At 31.1% G+C, this 21,047-nt stretch overlaps 8 non-coding genes across 8 annotated transcripts; 4 read left to right on the top strand and 4 right to left on the bottom strand.

Annotated features, from left to right (window-relative positions):
• Positions 1 to 346: 346 nt before the first annotated feature.
• Positions 347 to 428, top strand: trnas-gcu. Its single transcript has one exon. It is a non-coding gene; the product is annotated as a tRNA-Ser (tRNA).
• Positions 429 to 2,026: 1,598 nt separating this feature from the next.
• Positions 2,027 to 2,108, top strand: trnas-gcu. The gene has a single exon. It is a non-coding gene; the product is annotated as a tRNA-Ser (tRNA).
• Positions 2,109 to 4,572: 2,464 nt separating this feature from the next.
• trnas-gcu lies at positions 4,573 to 4,654 on the top strand. The gene has a single exon. It is a non-coding gene; the product is annotated as a tRNA-Ser (tRNA).
• Positions 4,655 to 7,553: 2,899 nt separating this feature from the next.
• Positions 7,554 to 7,635, bottom strand: trnas-gcu. Its single transcript has one exon. It is a non-coding gene; the product is annotated as a tRNA-Ser (tRNA).
• A 4,088-nt stretch (positions 7,636 to 11,723) lies between these two features.
• On the bottom strand, positions 11,724 to 11,805 carry trnas-gcu. Its single transcript has one exon. It is a non-coding gene; the product is annotated as a tRNA-Ser (tRNA).
• A 2,290-nt stretch (positions 11,806 to 14,095) lies between these two features.
• On the bottom strand, positions 14,096 to 14,177 carry trnas-gcu. Its single transcript has one exon. It is a non-coding gene; the product is annotated as a tRNA-Ser (tRNA).
• A 1,587-nt stretch (positions 14,178 to 15,764) lies between these two features.
• On the bottom strand, positions 15,765 to 15,847 carry trnas-gcu. Its single transcript has one exon. It is a non-coding gene; the product is annotated as a tRNA-Ser (tRNA).
• Positions 15,848 to 20,503: 4,656 nt separating this feature from the next.
• Positions 20,504 to 20,585, top strand: trnas-gcu. Its single transcript has one exon. It is a non-coding gene; the product is annotated as a tRNA-Ser (tRNA).
• Positions 20,586 to 21,047: the final 462 nt, after the last annotated feature.

The raw sequence follows: 21,047 nt of genomic DNA, 5'->3' as shown, positions 1-21,047 counted from the left end.
TGATATGACTTTTCAAGATACTATACTTTAGATATTTCAACAAGACTTTAACTTTTAGAAACTGATACACAATTGCAGGTTTGTGTTTAATCGGTGGCAGGAGTAGAAGAGAAGAATGCAAATTCCTTTGGAGAATGCGGGAATCGATCCCGCTACCTGTTGCATGCTAAGCAAGTGCTCTACAATTTGAGCTAATTCCCCTATAGAATTTCTTTGTGTAGCACTTTGTAGATGCTATTTTCCTCATCCACTCCATGCCATACTTTTCTAGACTTACAAGGCCTATTGAAACGTTCCTGACATGAACTGTATCTGAGTTTTTAATCAGAAAAATAGGCAGATTGCAGACGAGGTGGCCGAGTGGTTAAGGCGTTGGACTGCTAATCCATTGTGCTTTGCATGCGTGGGTTAGAATCCCATCCTTGTCGGACCATTGTCTGTCCTTCTGCAACAGCTACATCTCAATAACAAAACTAGCTGCATTCATACTGCTCTTAAAAAAAGTTTTAAGTTTCAGCCAGATAAATTGTCATTAAAATATATTTAGTAGAGTATGTTGAAAAAAGTCATAATATAGTACGTTGAAAAGGTTATAGTATAGTATGACGATAAATGACATCCTCTGGTATACTGAAAAAGTCATAGTATGGTATGTCAAAAAAATTGATGAATAAAGCCATTGTATAGTATGTTGAAAAAAATGACAAAAAGCCATAGTATAGTATGCACCAAACCTGAAAATGTGTCTTGGTTTTATTAGCCTAACCTACTATAATATAACATCACTTTTTTCTGAATAATATACTATGGCTTCATTCATCACTTTTTTCGACATACTGTACTATGTCATTTTGTCATTTTTTCATCATACTATATTATGGCTTAGTATAATATATTATACTATGCCTTTATAAATTCTTGCGACATACTATACTAAGGCTTTATTCATCACTTTTTTCAACATACTATACTATGACTTTTGTATTTTTTGTACTACCATACTATACTATGGCTTCATTCAACACTTTTTTCGACATACTGTACTATGTCTTTTTGTCATTTTTTCATCATACTATATTATGGCTTAGTATAGTATACATATACGCCCCTTTTAAAATTTTTAGCGACATACTATACTAAGGCTTTATTCATCACTTTTCTCAACATACTGTACTATGTATTTTTGTATTTTTTGTACTACCATACTATACTATGGCTTCATTCAAGACTTTTTTCGACATACTGTACTATGTCTTTTTGTCATTTTTTCATCATACTATACTATGGCTTAGTATAGTATAGTATACTATGCCTTTATAAATTCTTGCAACATACTATAATAAGGCTTTATTCATCACATTTCTCAACATACTATACTATGTCTTTTTGTTATTTTTTTCAACATACTATACTTTGACTTTTTCAACATATTATAATATGACTTTTTTCAAGATACTATACTATGATGTTTTCAACATACTATATTATACATACTATACACATTTTAACAATACTATACTATGGCTTTTATTATCACTTTTTTGACATAGTATACTATGCCTTTATAAATTCTTGCGACATACTATATAAGTCTTTATTCATCACTTTTCTCAACCTACTATACTATGTATTTTTGTTTTTTTATTCAACATACTATACTATGACTTTTTCAACATATTATGATATGACATTTCAAGATACTATACTATAGATATTTCAACAAGACTTTAACTTTTAGAAACTGATACACAATTGCAGGTTTGTGTTTCATCGGTGGCAGAAGTAGAGGAGAAGAAAGTAAATTCCTTTGGAGAATGCGGGTATCGATCCCGCTACCTCTCGCATGCTAAGCAAGCCCTCTACCATTTGAGCTAATTCCCCTATAGAATTTCTTTGTGTAGCACTTTGTAGATGCTATTTTCCTCATCCACTCCATGCCATACTTTTCTAGACGTACAAGGCCTATTGAAACGTTCCTGACATGAACTGTATCTGAGTTTTTAATCAGAAAAATAGGTAGATTGCAGACGAGGTGGCCGAGTGGTTAAGGCGATGGACTGCTAATCCTTTGTGCTTTGCATGCGTGGGTTAGAATCCCATCCTCGTCGGACCATTGTCTGTCCTTCTGCAACAGCTACATCTCAATAACAAAACTGGCTGCATTCATACTGCTCTTAAAAAAAGTTTTAAGTTTTGGCCAGATAAATTGTCATTAAAATATATTTAGTAGAGTATGTTGAAAAAAGTCATAATATAGTACGTTGAAAAGGTTATAGTATAGTATGACGATAAATGACATCCTCTGGTATACTGAAAAAGTCATAGTATGGTATGTCAAAAAAATTGATGAATAAAACCATTGTATAGTATGTTGAAAAAAATGACAAAAAGCCATAGTATAGTATGCACCAAACCTGAAAATGTGTCTTGGTTTCATTAGCCTAACCTACTATAATATAACAACACTTTTTGCTGAATAATATACTATGGCTTAATTCATCACTTTTTTCGACATACTGTACTATGTCTTGTCATCTTTTCATCACACTATACTATGGCTTAGTATAGTATAGAATACTATGCCTTAATAAATTCTTGCGACATACTATACTAAGGCTTTATTCATCACTTTTCTCAACATACTATACTATGTCTTTTTGTACTTTTTGTACTACCATACAATACTATGGCTTCATTCAAGACTTTTTTCTACATACTGTACTATGTCTTTTTGTCATTTTTTTCAACATTCTATACTTTGACTTTTTCAACATATTATAATATGACTTTTTTCAAGATACTATAATATGATGTTTTCAACATACTATACTATACATTAGGGGTGGAGCCGAACCCGAATACGGTATTCGGAAAGGCACAAATAACTTGTTTTTTACGAATACTTATTTCGAACAAATACTTTAAAAAATATTTGTATTCGGGAACAAGAAAAACTTTATATGAAAAAGCTGCGTTTCCTCATGAGACGGCAGTGCATGCCCGAATGAGTGAGTGACGTTCAGGAGTCGGGGAAAAGAGTAAAAGAGGTGACTGACACAGGCTGCTCCACACAGCAACAGAGACGGCTCGGCTGAGCGAAAAAACACTTAACTGCATCACTATTTTTGTTGAATTGATTTTTCGTACCTTAACTGGTTTTCGGAGGCAGTTTATAACTTTCGGGAAGCGGAGTTTGATCGGGAGATTATTCCATTACGCTGTGTTTTTGACGTCTGCAGTCGGGTGCTCTTATGTTCGCTCTGTTTACGTAGCTCTGTTAGCTCGGTCATTTAGACAATAGTCTGTTGACAGAGTAACGTTACCGTTCGGTAAAAAAGATTAAAAAAATGATTGTGTAGTTGTGTCGAATTGTATGCACTTGTGGGAGTTATATGGTACGTTTAATTTACTCTGTCTTTTGCAGACAGCAAAATGTAGGCTACAGGCTAGGCTAGTTAACCTTAGCATAGCTACCCGTCACTCATTAACTTAGCTGAAACTCCCCACATGGATTTGGGCAACCAAATAGAAAAAGAGTGTGGCTGCTGCTGAGCCATCTCTTGGTCCTCCACCAGCCAAAAAAACTTGTTCTGTGTGGAAGCATTTTACAGTCATTGCTGCAGATAAAACCAAAGTGATATGTAATGTGTGCAAAAGTCAAATAAGCAGAGGCAGAGATATCAAACATCTGTCAACATCTGCTATGCATAATCGCATGCACTTAAAGCATACTCTCCTTCTGGTACTGTCTGCCAACCCCCCCACAAGCACTAATCCCCCCACCAGCACCAAATCATCATCACAGCCATGTTCTGCCCCTGCAAGTCAGTTTCAATCACCTATATTAGCTGGCATAATTATTATAATGGATGGAATTAAAGAACACTTACACTTTAACGTAAATTAGAAGTGTAATGCAAAAAAACTGGAATTTTACGCCTATTTTGAATTTTACTCGAATACAAATACAAATACTTTTCCCCCCTCAACAAATACAAATACAGATACAAATACCGGCTGCTTTGCACACCCCTACTATACATACTATACATATTTTAACAATACTATACTATGGCTTTTATTATCACTTTTTTGACATAGTATACTATGCCTTTATAAATTCTTGCGACATACTATAATAAGGCTTTATTCATCACTTTTCTCAACATACTATTCTATGTTTTTTTGTTATTTTATTCAACATACCATACTATGACTTTTTCAACATATTATGATATGACTTTTCAAGATACTATACTTTGGATATTTCAACAAGACTTTAACTTTTAGAAACTGATACACAATTGCAGGTTTGTGTTTAATCGGTGGCAGAAGTAGAAGAGAAGAATGTAAATTCCTTTGGAGAATGCGGGCATCGATCCCGCTACCTCTCGCATGCTAAGCAAGCGCTCTACCATTTGAGCTAATTCCCCTATAGAATTTTGTTGTGTAGCTCTGTGTATATGCTATTTTCCTCATCCACTCCATGCCATGCTTTTCTACAAGGCCTATTGAAACGTTCCTGACATGAACTGTATCTGAGTTTTTAATCAGAAAAATAAGCAGATTGCAGACGAGGTGGCGGAGTGGTTAAGGTGATGGACTGCTAATCCATTGTGCTTTGCACGCGTGGGTTCGAATCCCATCCTCGTCGGACCATTGTCTGCTCTTCTGCAACAGCTACATCTCAATAACAAAACTGGCTGCATTCATGCTGCTCTTAAAAAAATTTTTAAGTTTCAGCCAGATAAATTGTCATTAAAATATATTTAGTAGAGTATGTTGAAAAAAGTCATAATATAGTACGTTGAAAAGGTTATAGTATAGTATGACGATAAATGACATCCTCTGGTATACTGAAAAAGTCATAGTATGGTATGTCAAAAAAATTGATGAATAAAACCATTGTATAGTATGTTGAAAAAAATGACAAAAAGCCATAGTATAGTATGCACCAAACCTGAAAATGTGTCTTGGTTTTATTAGCCTAACCTACTATAATATAACATCACTTTTTTCTGAATAATATACTATGGCTTAATTCATCACTTTTTTCGACATACGTACTATGTCTTGTCATTTTTCATCACACTATACTATGGCTTAGTATAGTATGGTATACTATGCCTTAATAAATTCTTGCGACATACTATACTAAGGCTTTATTCATCACTTTTCTCAACATACTATACTATGTCTTTTTGTACTTTTTGTACTACCATACTATACTATGGCTTCATTCAAGACTTTTTTCGACATACTGTAGTATGTCTTTTTGTCATTTTTTCATCATACTATACTATGGCTTAGTATAGTATAGTATACTATGCCTTTATAAATTCTTGCGACATACTATACTAAGGCTTTATTCATCACTTTTTTCAACATACTATACTATGACTTTTTGTACTTTTTGTACTACCATACTATACTATGGCTTCATTCAACACTTTTTTCGACATACTGTACTATGTCTTTTTGTCATTTTTTCATCATAATATACTATGGCTTAGTATAGTATAGTATACTATGCCTTTATAAATTCTTGCAACATACTATAATAAGGCTTTATTCATCACTTTTCTCAACATACTATACTATGTCTTTTTGTTACTTTTTTCAACATTCTATACTTTGACTTTTTCAACATATTATAATATGACTTTTTTCAAGATACTATACTATGATGTTTTCAACATACTATACTATACATACTATACATATTTTAACAATACTATACTATGGCTTTTATTATCACTTTTTTGACATAGTATACTATGCCTTTATAAATTCTTGCGACATACTATAATAAGGCTTTATTCATCACTTTTCTCAACATACTATTCTATGTTTTTTTGTTATTTTATTCAACATACTATACTATGACTTTTTCAAAATATTTTGATATGACTTTTCAAGATACTATACTTTAGATATTTCAACAAGACTTTAACTTTTAGAAACTGATACACAATTTCAGGTTTGTGTTTAATCGGTGGCAGAAGTAGAAGAGAAGAATGTAAATTCCTTTGGAGAATGCGGGCATCGATCCCGCTACCTCTCGCATGCTAAGCAAGCGCTCTACCATTTGAGCTAATTCCCCTATAGAATTTTGTTGTGTAGCTCTGTGTATATGCTATTTTCCTCATCCACTCCATGCCATGCTTTTCTACAATCAGAAAAATAAGTAGATTGCAGACGGCCACCTCGTCTGCAATGTGCTTATTTTTCTGATTAAAAACTCAGATACAGTTCATGTAAGGAACGTTTCAATAGGTCTTGTAGAGAAGCATGGCATGGAGTGGATGAGGAAAATAGCATATACACAGAGCTACACAACAAAATTCTAGGAAATTAGCTCAAATGGTAGAGTGCTTTGCTTAACATGCGTGAGGTAGCGGATATCGATGGGCTCGCGATTCTCCAAAGGGAATATACATTCTTCTCTTCTACTTCTGCCACCGGTTAACACAAACCTGCTATTGTAATCAGTTTCTAAAGTTAAAGTCTTGTTGAAATATCTAAAGTATAGTATCTTGAAAAGTCATATTATAATATGTTGAAAAAGTCATAGTATAGAATGTTGAAAAAATAACAAAAAAGACATAGTATAGTATGTTGAGGAAAAGTGATGAATACAGCCTTATTATAGTGTTGCAAGAATTTATGAAGGCATAGTATACTATACTATACTAAGCCATAGTATAGTATGATGAAAAAATGACAAAAAGACATAGTACAGTATGTCGAAAAAAGTGTTGAATGAAGCCATAGTATAGTATGGTAGTACAAAAAGTACAAAAAGTCATAGTATAGTATGTTGAAAAAGTGTGTAATAAAGGCCTTAGTATAGTATGTCGCAAGAATTTATAAAGGCATAGTATACTATACTATACTAAGCCATAGTATAGTATGATGAAAAAATGACAAAAAGACATAGTACAGTATGTCGAAAAAAGTCTTGAATGAAGCCATAGTATAGTATGGTAGTACAAAAAGTACAAAAAGACATAGTATAGTATGTTGAGAAAAGTGATGAATAAAGCCTTAGTATAGTATGTCGCAAGAATTTATTAAGGCATAGTATACTATACTATACTAAGCCATAGTATAGTGTGATGAAAAAATGACAAGACATAGTACAGTATGTCGAAAAAAGTGATGAATTAAGCCATAGTATATTATTCAGAAAAAAGTGATGTTATATTATAGTAGGTTAGGCTAATAAAACCAAGACACATTTTCAGGTTTGGTGCATACTATACTATGGCTTTTTGTCATTTTTTTCAACATACTATACAATGGTTTTATTCATCAATTTTTTTGACATACCATACTATGACTTTTTCAGTATACCAGAGGATGTCATTTATCGTCATACTATACTATAACCTTTTCAACGTACTATATTATGACTTTTTTCAACATACTCTACTAAATATATTTTAATGACAATTTATCTGGCTGAAACTTAAAACTTCTTTTAAGAGCAGCATGAATGCAGCCAGTTTTGTTATTGAGATGTAGCTGTTGCAGAAGAACAGACAATGGTCCGACGAGGATGGGATTCGAACCCACGCGTGCAAAGCACAATGGATTAGCAGTCCATCGCCTTAAACACTCGGCCACCTCGTCTGCAATCTGCTTATTTTTCTGATTAAAAACTCAGATACAGTTCATGTCAGGAACGTTTCAATAGGCCTTGTAGAAAAGCATGGCATGGAGTGGATGAGGAAAATAGCATATACACAGAGCTACACAACAAAATTCTATAGGGGAATTAGCTCAAATGGTAGAGCGCTTGCTTAGCATGCGAGAGGTAGCGGGATCGATGCCCGCATTCTCCAAAGGAATTTACATTCTTCTCTTCTACTTCTGCCACCGATTAAACACAAACCTGCAATTGTGTATCAGTTTCTAAAAGTTAAAGTCTTGTTGAAATATCTAAAGTATAGTATCTTGAAAAGTCATATCATAATATGTTGAAAAAGTCATAGTATAGTATGTTGAATAAAATAACAAAAAAACATAGAATAGTATGTTGAGAAAAGTGATGAATAAAGCCTTATTATAGTATGTCGCAAGAATTTATAAAGGCATAGTATACTATGTCAAAAAAGTGATAATAAAAGCCATAGTATAGTATTGTTAAAATATGTATAGTATGTATAGTATAGTATGTTGAAAACATCATAGTATAGTATCTTGAAAAAAGTCATATTATAATATGTTGAAAAAGTCAAAGTATAGAATGTTGAAAAAAATAACAAAAAGACATAGTATAGTATGTTGAGAAAAGTGATGAATAAAGCCTTATTATAGTATGTTGCAAGAATTTATAAGAGCATAGTATACTATCTATACTTTTATAGCCATAGTATAGTATGATGAAAAAATGACAAAAGACATAGTACAGTATGTCGAAAAAAGTCTTGAATGAAGCCATAGTATAGTATGTTAGTACAAAAAGTACAAAAAGTCATAGTATAGTATGTTGAAAAAGTGATGAATAAAGCCTTAGTATAGTATGTCGCAAGAATTTATAAAGGCATAGTATACTATACTATATATAAACCATAGTATAGTATGATGAAAAATGACAAAAAGACATAGTACAGTATGTCGAAAAAGTTTGATGATTGAATAGTAGTATGTTGGAAAAGTGATAATAAAGCCTTATTATAGTATGTCAGAATTTATAAAGGCATAGTATACTATATATACTAAATGTATTTTAATGAAGACATAGTAATATGTGAAAAAGTCTTGATGAAGCCATAGTATAGTATGGTAGTACAAAAAGTACAAAAAGTCATAGTATAGTATGTTGAAAAAGTGATGAATAAAGCCTTAGTATAGTATGTAAGCAAGAATTTATAAAGGCATAGTATACTATACTATACTAAGCCATAGTATAGTATGATGAAAAATGACAAACATATACAGTATGTAAAAAGTCTTGAATGAAGCCATAGTATAGTATGGTAGTACAAAAGTACAAAAACATGTATAGTATGTTGAGAAAGTGATGAATAAAGCCTTGTATAGTATGTATTTATTAAGGCATAGTATACTATACTATACTAAACCATAGTATAGTGTGATGAAAAGACAAGACATAGTACAGTATGTCAAAGTGGTATGTATATTATTCAAAAGTTTTAGTATATTAGAAAAAAGTGATGTTATATTATAGTAGGTTAGGCTAATAAAACCAAGACACATTTTCAGGTTTGGTGCATACTATACTATGGCTTTTTGTCATTTTTTTCAACATACTATACAATGGTTTTATTCATCAATTTTTTGACATACCATACTATGACTTTTCAGTATACCAGAGGATGTCATTTATCGTCATACTATACTATAACCTTTTTCAACGTACTATATTATGACTTTTTCAACATACTCTACTAAATATATTTTAATGACAATTTATCTGGCTGAAACTTTTAAATTTTTTTAAGAGCAACATGAATGCAGCCAGTTTTGTTATTGAGATGTAGCTGTTGCAGAAGAACAGACAATGGTCCGGCCGAGGATGGGAACCCAAGCCCACGTGTAAAGCACAATGGATTAGCAGTCCATCGCCTTCTAACACTCGGCCACCTCGTCTGTTTTTTTTTTTCTGATTAAAAACTCAGATACAGTTCATGTCAAGAACGTTTCAATAGGCGCTTGTAGAAAAGCATGGCATGGAGTGGATGAGAAAATAACAAATACACAGAGCTACAAACAAAATTCTATAAGGGAATTAACTCAAATGGTAGAGAGCTTGCTTAGCATGCGAGAGGTAGCGGGATCGATGCCCGCATTCTTCCAAAGGAATTTACATTCTTCTCTTCTTGCCACCGATTAAACACAAACCTGCAATTGTGTATCAGTTTCTAAAAGTTAAAGTCTTGTTGAAATATCTAAAAGTATAGTATCTTGAAAAGTCATATCATAATATGTTGAAAAAGTCATAGTATAGTATGTTGAATAAAATAACAAAAAACATAGAATAGTATGTTGAGAAAAGTGATGAATAAAGCCTTATTATAGTATGTCGCAAGAATTTATAAAGGCATAGTATACTATAAAGTCAAAAAGTGATAATAAAAGCCATAGTATAGTATTGTTAAAATATGTATAGTATGTATAGTATAGTATGTTGAAAACATCATAGTATAGTATCTTGAAAAAAGTCATATTATAATATGTTGAAAAAGTCAAAGTATAGAATGTTGAAAAAAATAACAAAAAGACATAGTATAGTATGTTGAGAAAAGTGATGAATAAAGCCTTATTATAGTATGTTGCAATAATTTATAAAGGCATAGTATACTATACTATACTAAGCCATAGTATAGTATGATGAAAAATGACAAAAAGACATAGTACAGTATGTCAAAAAAAGTCTTGAATGAAGCCATAGTATAGTATGGTAGTACAAAAAAAAAAGTCATAGTATAGTATGTTGAAAAAAGTGATGAATAAAGCCTTAGTATAGTATGTACGCAAGAATTTATAAAGGCATAGTATACTATACTATACTAAGCCATAGTATAGTATGATGAAAAAATGACAAAGACATAGTACAGTATATGAAAAAGTCTTGAATGAAGCCATAGTATAGTATGGTAGTACAAAAAGTACAAAAAGACATAGTATAGTATGTTGAGAAAAGTGATGAATAAAGCCTTAGTATAGTATGTCGCAAGAATTTATTAAGGCATAGTATACTATACTATACTAAGCCATAGTATAGTGTGATGAAAAAATGACAAGACATAGTACAGTATGTTGAGAAAAGTGATGAATAAAGCCTTATTATAGTATGTTGCAAGAATTTATAAAGGCATAGTATACTATACTATACTAAGCCATAGTATAGTATGATGAAATATTGACAAAAAGACATAGTACAGTATGTCGAAAAAAGTCTTGAATGAAGCCATAGTATATTATGGTAGTACAAAATAAGTATCAAAAAAGTCATAGTATAGTATGTTGAAAAAGTGATGAATAAAGCCTTAGTATAGTATGTCGCAAGAATTTATAAAAGGTATAGTATACTATACTATACTAAGCCATAGTATAGTATGATGAAAAAATGACAAAAAGACATACTACAGTATGTCGAAAAAAGTCTTGAATGAAGCCATAGTATAGTATGGTAGTACAAAAAGTACAAAAAGACATAGTATAGTATGTTGAGAAAAGTGATGAATAAAGCCTTAGTATAGTATGTCGCAAGAATTTATTAAGGCATAGTATACTATACTAAGCCATATTATAGTGTGATAAAAAAATGACAAGACATAGTACAGTATGTCGAAAAAAGTGATGAATTAAGCCATAGTATATTATTCAGAAAAAAGTGATGTTATATTATAGTAGGTTAGGCTAATAAAACCAAGACACATTTTCAGGTTTGGTGCATACTATACTATGGCTTTTTGTCATTTTTTTCAACATACTATACAATGGTTTTATTCATCTATTTTTTTGACATACCATACTATGACTTTTTCAGTATACCAGAGGATGTCATTTATCGTGATACTATACTATAACCTTTTCAACGTACTATATTATGACTTCTTTCAACATACTCTACTAAATATATTTTAATGACAATTTATCTGGCTGAAACTTAAAACTTTTTTTAAGAGCAGCATGAATGCAGCCAGTTTTGTTATTGAGATGTAGCTGTTGCAGAAGAACAGACAATGGTCCGACGAGGATGGGATTCGAACCCACGCGTGCAAAGCACAATGGATTAGCAGTCCATCGCCTTAACCACTCGGCCACCTCGTCTGCAATCTGCTTATTTTTCTGATTAAAAACTCAGATACAGTTCATGTCAGGAACGTTTCAATAGGCCTTGTAGAAAAGCATGGCATGGAGTGGATGAGGAAAATAGCATATACACAGAGCTACACAACAAAATTCTATAGGGGAATTAGCTCAAATGGTAGAGCGCTTGCTTAGCATGCGAGAGGTAGCGGGATCGATGCCCGCATTCTCCAAAGGAATTTACATTCTTCTCTTCTACTTCTGCCACCGATTAAACACAAACCTGCAATTGTGTATCAGTTTCTAAAAGTTAAAGTCTTGTTGAAATATCTAAAGTATAGTATCTTGAAAAGTCATATCATAATATGTTGAAAAAGTCATAGTATAGTATGTTGAATAAAATAACAAAAAAACATAGAATAGTATGTTGAGAAAAGTGATGAATAAAGCCTTATTATAGTATGTCGCAAGAATTTATAAAGGCATAGTATACTATGTCAAAAAAGTGATAATAAAAGCCATAGTATAGTATTGTTAAAATATGTATAGTATGTATAGTATAGTATGTTGAAAACATCATAGTATAGTATCTTGAAAAAAGTCATATTATAATATGTTGAAAAAGTCAAAGTATAGAATGTTGAAAAAAATAACAAAAAGACATAGTATAGTATGTTGAGAAAAGTGATGAATAAAGCCTTATTATAGTATGTTGCAAGAATTTATAAAGGCATAGTATACTATACTATACTAAGCCATAGTATAGTATGATGAAAAAATGACAAAAAGACATAGTACAGTATGTCGAAAAAAGTCTTGAATGAAGCCATAGTATAGTATGGTAGTACAAAAAGTACAAAAAGTCATAGTATAGTATGTTGAAAAAAGTGATGAATAAAGCCTTAGTATAGTATGTCGCAAGAATTTATAAAGGCATAGTATACTATACTATACTAAGCCATAGTATAGTATGATGAAAAAATGACAAAAGACATAGTACAGTATGTCGAAAAAAGTCTTGAATGAAGCCATAGTATAGTATGGTAGTACAAAAAGTACAAAAAGACATAGTATAGTATGTTGAGAAAAGTGATGAATAAAGCCTTAGTATAGTATGTCGCAAGAATTTATTAAGGCATAGTATACTATACTATACTAAGCCATAGTATAGTGTGATGAAAAAATGACAAGACATAGTACAGTATGTCGAAAAAAGTGATGAATTAAGCCATAGTATATTATTCAGAAAAAAGTGATGTTATATTATAGTAGGTTAGGCTAATAAAACCAAGACACATTTTCAGGTTTGGTGCATACTATACTATGGCTTTTTGTCATTTTTTTCAACATACTATACAATGGTTTTATTCATCAATTTCTTTGACATACCATACTATGACTTTTTCAGTATACCAGAGGATGTCATTTATCGTCATACTATACTATAACCTTTTCAACGTACTATATTATGACTTTTTTCAACATACTCTACTAAATATATTTTAATGACAATTTATCTGGCTGAAACTTAAAACTTTTTTTAAGTACAAAAAGTACAAAAAGTCATAGTATAGTATGTTGAAAAAAGTGATGAATAAAGCCTTAGTATAGTATGTCGCAAGAATTTATAAAGGCATAGTATACTATACTATACTAAGCCATAGTATAGTATGATGAAAAAATGACAAAAAGACATACTACAGTATGTCGAAAAAAGTCTTGAATGAAGCCATAGTATAGTATGGTAGTACAAAAAGTACAAAAAGACATAGTATAGTATGTTGAGAAAAGTGATGAATAAAGCCTTAGTATAGTATGTCGCAAGAATTTATTAAGGCATAGTATACTATACTATACTAAGCCATATTATAGTGTGATAAAAAAATGACAAGACATAGTACAGTATGTCGAAAAAAGTGATGAATTAAGCCATAGTATATTATTCAGAAAAAAGTGATGTTATATTATAGTAGGTTAGGCTAATAAAACCAAGACACATTTTCAGGTTTGGGGCATACTATACTATGGCTTTTTGTCATTTTTTTCAACATACTATACAATGGTTTTATTCATCTATTTTTTTGACATACCATACTATGACTTTTTCAGTATACCAGAGGATGTCATTTATCGTGATACTATACTATAACCTTTTCAACGTACTATATTATGACTTTTTTCAACATACTCTACTAAATATATTTTAATGACAATTTATCTGGCTGAAACTTAAAACTTCTTTTAAGAGCAACATGAATGCAGCCAGTTTTGTTATTGAGATGTAGCTGTTGCAGAAGAACAGACAATGGTACGACGAGGATGGGATTCGAACCCACGCGTGCAAAGCACAATGGATTAGCAGTCCATCGCCTTAAACACTCGGCCACCTCGTCTGCAATCTGCTTATTTTTCTGATTAAAAACTCAGATACAGTTCATGTCAGGAACGTTTCAATAGGCCTTGTAGAAAAGCATGGCATGGAGTGGATGAGGAAAATAGCATATACACAGAGCTACACAACAAAATTCTATAGGGGAATTAGCTCAAATGGTAGAGCTTGCTTAGCATGCGAGAGGTAGCGGGATCGATGCCCGCATTCTCCAAAGGAATTTACATTCTTCTCTTCTACTTCTGCCACCGATTAAACACAAACCTGCAATTGTGTATCAGTTTCTAAAAGTTAAAGTCTTGTTGAAATATCTAAAGTATAGTATCTTGAAAAGTCATATCATAATATGTTGAAAAAGTCATAGTATAGTATGTTGAATAAAATAACAAAAAAACATAGAATAGTATGTTGAGAAAAGTGATGAATAAAGCCTTATTATAGTATGTCGCAAGAATTTATAAAGGCATAGTATACTATGTCAAAAAAGTGATAATAAAAGCCATAGTATAGTATTGTTAAAATATGTATAGTATGTATAGTATAGTATGTTGAAAACATCATAGTATAGTATCTTGAAAAAAGTCATATTATAATATGTTGAAAAAGTCAAAGTATAGAATGTTGAAAAAAATAACAAAAAGACATAGTATAGTATGTTGAGAAAAGTGATGAATAAAGCCTTATTATAGTATGTTGCAAGAATTTATAAAGGCATAGTATACTATACTATACTAAGCCATAGTATAGTATGATGAAAAAATTACAAAAAGACATAGTACAGTATGTCGAAAAAAGTGTTGAATGAAGCCATAGTATAGTATGGTAGTACAAAAAGTACAAAAAGTCATAGTATAGTATGTTGAAAAAAGTGATGAATAAAGCCTTAGTATAGTATGTCGCAAGAATTTATAAAGGCATAGTATACTATACTATACTAAGCCATAGTATAGTATGATGAAAAAATGACAAAAAGACATACTACAGTATGTCGAAAAAAGTCTTGAATGAAGCCATAGTATAGTATGGTAGTACAAAAAGTACAAAAAGACATAGTATAGTATGTTGAGAAAAGTGATGAATAAAGCCTTAGTATAGTATGTCGCAAGAATTTATTAAGGCATAGTATACTATACTATACTAAGCCATATTATAGTGTGATAAAAAAATGACAAGACATAGTACAGTATGTCGAAAAAAGTGATGAATTAAGCCATAGTATATTATTCAGAAAAAAGTGATGTTATATTATAGTAGGTTAGGCTAATAAAACCAAGACACATTTTCAGGTTTGGTGCATACTATACTATGGCTTTTGTCATTTTTTTCAACATACTATACAATGGTTTTATTCATCTATTTTTTTGACATACCATACTATGACTTTTTCAGTATACCAGAGGATGTCATTTATCGTGATACTATACTATAACCTTTTCAACGTACTATATTATGACTTTTTTCAACATACTCTACTAAATATATTTTAATGACAATTTATCTGGCTGAAACTTAAAACTTCTTTTAAGAGCAACATGAATGCAGCCAGTTTTGTTATTGAGATGTAGCTGTTGCAGAAGAACAGACAATGGTACGACGAGGATGGGATTCGAACCCACGCGTGCAAAGCACAATGGATTAGCAGTCCATCGCCTTTAACCACTCGGCCACCTCGTCTGCAATCTGCTTATTTTTCTGATTAAAAACTCAGATACAGTTCATGTCAGGAACGTTTCAATAGGCCTTGTAGAAAAGCATGGCATGGAGTGGATGAGGAAAATAGCATATACACAGAGCTACACAACAAAATTCTATAGGGGAATTAGCTCAAATGGTAGAGCGCTTGCTTAGCATGCGCCGAGGTAAGCGGGATCGATGCCCGCATTCTCCAAAGGAATTTACATTCTTCTCTTCTACTTCTGCCAACGATTAAACACAAACCTGCAATTGTGTATCAGTTTCTAAAAGTTAAAGTCTTGTTGAAATATCTAAAGTATAGTATCTTGAAAAGTCATATCATAATATGTTGAAAAAGTCATAGTATAGTATGTTGAATAAAATAACAAAAAAACATAGAATAGTATGTTGAGAAAAGTGATGAATAAAGCCTTATTATAGTATGTCGCAAGAATTTATAAAGGCATAGTATACTATGTCAAAAAAGTGATAATAAAAGCCATAGTATAGTATTGTTAAAATATGTATAGTATGTATAGTATAGTATGTTGAAAACATCATAGTATAGTATCTTGAAAAAAGTCATATTATAATATGTTGAAAAAGTCAAAGTATAGAATGTTGAAAAAAATAACAAAAAGACATAGTATAGTATGTTGAGAAAAGTGATGAATAAAGCCTTATTATAGTATGTTGCAAGAATTTATAAAGGCATAGTATACTATACTATACTAAGCCATAGTATAGTATGATGAAAAAATGACAAAAAGACATAGTACAGTATGTCGAAAAAAGTCTTGAATGAAGCCATAGTATAGTATGGTAGTACAAAAAGTACAAAAAGTCATAGTATAGTATGTTGAAAAAAGTGATGAATAAAGCCTTAGTATAGTATGTCGCAAGAATTTATAAAGGCATAGTATACTATACTATACTAAGCCATAGTATAGTATGATGAAAAAATGACAAAAAGACATACTACAGTATGTCGAAAAAAGTCTTGAATGAAGCCATAGTATAGTATGGTAGTACAAAAAGTACAAAAAGACATAGTATAGTATGTTGAGAAAAGTGATGAATAAAGCCTTAGTATAGTATGTCGCAAGAATTTATTAAGGCATAGTATACTATACTATACTAAGCCATAGTATAGTGTGATGAAAAAATGACAAGACATAGTACAGTATGTCGAAAAAAGTGATGAATTAAGCCATAGTATATTATTCAGAAAAAAGTGATGTTATATTATAGTAGGTTAGGCTAATAAAACCAAGACACATTTTCAGGTTTGGTGCATACTATACTATGGCTTTTTGTCATTTTTTTCAACATACTATACAATGGTTTTATTCATCTATTTTTTTGACATACCATACTATGACTTTTTCAGTATACCAGAGGATGTCATTTATCGTGATACTATACTATAACCTTTTCAACGTACTATAATGATACTTTTTCAACATACTTTTTTTCTAAATATATTTTAATGACAATTTATCTGGCTGAAACTTAAAAATTTCTTTAAGAATTAATGCAGCCAGTTTTGTTATTGAGATGTAGTTGTTGCAGAAGAACAGACAACGAGGATGGTGATGGGCATTGAACGCCAGCGCAAAGCACAATGGATTAGCAGTCCATCGCCTTAACCACTCCCACCTCGTCTGCAATCTGCTTATTTTTTCTGATTAAAAACTCAGATACAGTATTCATGTCAGGAACGTTTCAATAGGCCTTGTAGAAAAGCATGGCATGGAGTGGATGAGGAAAATAGCATATACACAGAGCATTCAAAATTTAAATATCACAAATTTGTAGAGCTATGTTTAAGCATGCGAGAGGTAGCGGGATCGATGCCCGCATTCTCCAAAGGAATTTACATTCTTCTCTTCTACTTCTGCCACCGATTAAACACAAACCTGCAATTGTGTATCAGTTTCTAAAAGTTAAAGTCTTGTTGAAATATCTAAAGTATAGTATCTTGAAAAGTCATATCATAATATGTTGAAAAAGTCATAGTATAGTATGTTGAATAAAATAACAAAAAAACATAGAATAGTATGTTGAGAAAAGTGATGAATAAAGCCTTATTATAGTATGTCGCAAGAATTTATAAAGGCATAGTATACTATGTCAAAAAAGTGATAATAAAAGCCATAGTATAGTATTGTTAAAATATGTATAGTATGTATAGTATAGTATGTTGAAAACATCATAGTATAGTATCTTGAAAAAAGTCATATTATAATATGTTGAAAAAGTCAAAGTATAGAATGTTGAAAAAAATAACAAAAAGACATAGTATAGTATGTTGAGAAAAGTGATGAATAAAGCCTTATTATAGTATGTTGCAAGAATTTATAAAGGCATAGTATACTATACTATACTAAGCCATAGTATAGTATGATGAAAAAATGACAAAAAGACATAGTACAGTATGTCAAAAAAGTCTTGAATGAAGCCATAGTATAGTATGGTAGTACAAAAAGTACAAAAAGTCATAGTATAGTATGTTGAGAAAAGTGATGAATAAAGCCTTAGTATAGTATGTCGCAAGAATTTATAAAGGCATAGTATACTATACTATACTAAGCCATAGTATAGTATGATGAAAAAATGACAAAAAGACATAGTACAGTATGTCGAAAAAAGTCTTGAATGAAGCCATAGTATAGTATGGTAGTACAAAAAGTACAAAAAGACATAGTATAGTATGTTGAGAAAAGTGATGAATAAAGCCTTAGTATAGTATGTCGCAAGAATTTATTAAGGCATAGTATACTATACTATACTAAGCCATAGTATAGTGTGATGAAAAAATGACAAGACATAGTACAGTATGTCGAAAAAAGTGATGAATTAAGCCATAGTATATTATTCAGAAAAAAGTGATGTTATATTATAGTAGGTTAGGCTAATAAAACCAAGACACATTTTCAGGTTTGGTGCATACTATACTATGGCTTTTTGTCATTTTTTTCAACATACTATACAATGGTTTTATTCATCTATTTTTTTGACATACCATACTATGACTTTTTCAGTATACCAGAGGATGTCATTTATCGTCATACTATACTATAACCTTTTCAACGTACTATATTATGACTTCTTTCAACATACTCTACTAAATATATTTTAATGACAATTTATCTGGCTGAAACTTAAAACTTTTTTTCTGTAGTATGTCTTTTTGTCATTTTTTCATCATACTATACTATGGCTTAGTATAGTATAGTATACTATGCCTTTATAAATTCTTGCGACATACTATACTAAGGCTTTATTCATCACTTTTCTCAACATACTATACTATGTGTTTTTGTACTTCTTGTACTTAAAAAAAGTTTTAAGTTTCAGCCAGATAAATTGTCATTAAAATATATTTAGTAGAGTATGTTGAAAAAAGTCATAATATAGTATGTTGAAAAGGTTATAGTATAGTATGACGATAAATGACATCCTCTGGTATACTGAAAAAGTCATAGTATGGTATGTCAAAAAAATTGATGAATAAAACCATTGTATAGTATGTTGAAAAAAATTACAAAAAGCCATAGTATAGTATGCACCAAACCTGAAAATGTGTCTTGGTTTTATTAGCCTAACCTACTATAATATAACATCACTTTTTTCTGAATAATATACTATGGCTTAATTCATCACTTTTTTCGACATACTGTACTATGTCTTGTCAGTTTTTCATCACACTATACTATGGCTTAGTATAGTGTAGTATACTATGCCTTAATAAATTCTTGCGACATACTATAATAAGGCTTTATTCATCACTTTTCTCAACATACTATACTATTTCTTTTTGTACTTTTTGGACTACCATACTATACTATGGCTTCATTCAACACTTTTTTCGACATACTGTACTATGTCTTTTTGTCATTTTTCATCATACTATACTATGGCTTAGTATAGTATATTATACTATGCCTTTATAAATTCTTGCAACATACTATAATAAGGCTTTATTCATCACTTTTCTCAACATACTATACTATGTCTTTTTGTTATTTTTTTCAACATTCTATACTTTGACTTTTTCAACATATTATAATATGACTTTTTTCAAGATACTATACTATGATGTTTTCAACATACTATACTATACATACTATACATATTTTAACAATACTATACTATGGCTTTTATTATCACTTTTTTGACATAGTATACTATGCCTTTTATAAATTTTTGACATACTATAATAAGGCTTTATTCATCACTTTTCTCAACATACTATTCTATGTCTTTTTGTTATTTTATTCAACATACTATACTATGACTTTTTCAACATATTATGATATGACTTTTCAAGATACTATACTTTAGATATTTCAACAAGACTTTAACTTTTAGAAGCTGATACACAATTGCAGATTTGTGTTTAATCGGTGGCAGAAGTAGAAGAGAAGAATGTAAATTCCTTTGGAGAATGAGGGCATCGATCCCGCTACCTCTCGCATGCTAAGCAAGCACTCTACCATTTGAGCTAATTCCCCTATAGAATTTCGTTGTGTAGCTCTGTGTATATGCTATTTTCCTCATCCACTCCATGCCATGCTTTTCTACAAGGCCTATTGAAACGTTCCTGACATGAACTGTATCTGAGTTTTTAATCAGAAAAATCAGCAGATTGCAGACAAGGTGGCCGAGTGGTTAAGGTGATGGACTGCTAATCCATTGTGCTTTGCACGCGTGGGTTCGAATCCCATCCTCGTTGGACCATTGTCTGTTCTTCTGCAACAGCTACATCTCAATAACAAAACTGGCTGCATTCATGCTGCTCTTAAAAAAAGTTTTAAGTTTCAGCCAGATAAATTGTCATTAAAATATATTTAGTAGAGTATGTTGAAAAAACTCATAATATAGTACGTTGAAAAGGTTATAGTATAGTATGACGATAAATGACATCCTCTGGTATACTGAAAAAGTCATAGTATGGTATGTCAAAAAAATTGATGAATAAAACCATTGTATAGTATGTTGAAAAAAATGACAAAAAGCCATAGTATAGTATGCACCAAACCTGAAAATGTGTCTTGGTTTTATTAGCCTAACCTACTATAATATAACATCACTTTTTTCTGAATAATATACTATGGCTTAATTCATCACTTTTTTCGAGATACTGTACTATGTCTTGTCATTTTTTCATCAAACTATATTATGGCTTAGTATAGTA

The sequence above is a fragment of the Perca fluviatilis genome, chromosome 22 (assembly GCF_010015445.1).
Source record: "Perca fluviatilis chromosome 22, GENO_Pfluv_1.0, whole genome shotgun sequence".
Classification (NCBI taxonomy): domain Eukaryota; kingdom Metazoa; phylum Chordata; class Actinopteri; order Perciformes; family Percidae; genus Perca; species Perca fluviatilis.
The sequence above is the reverse complement of the archived record's forward strand: the minus strand, read 5'-3'. Positions and strand labels throughout refer to the sequence as shown.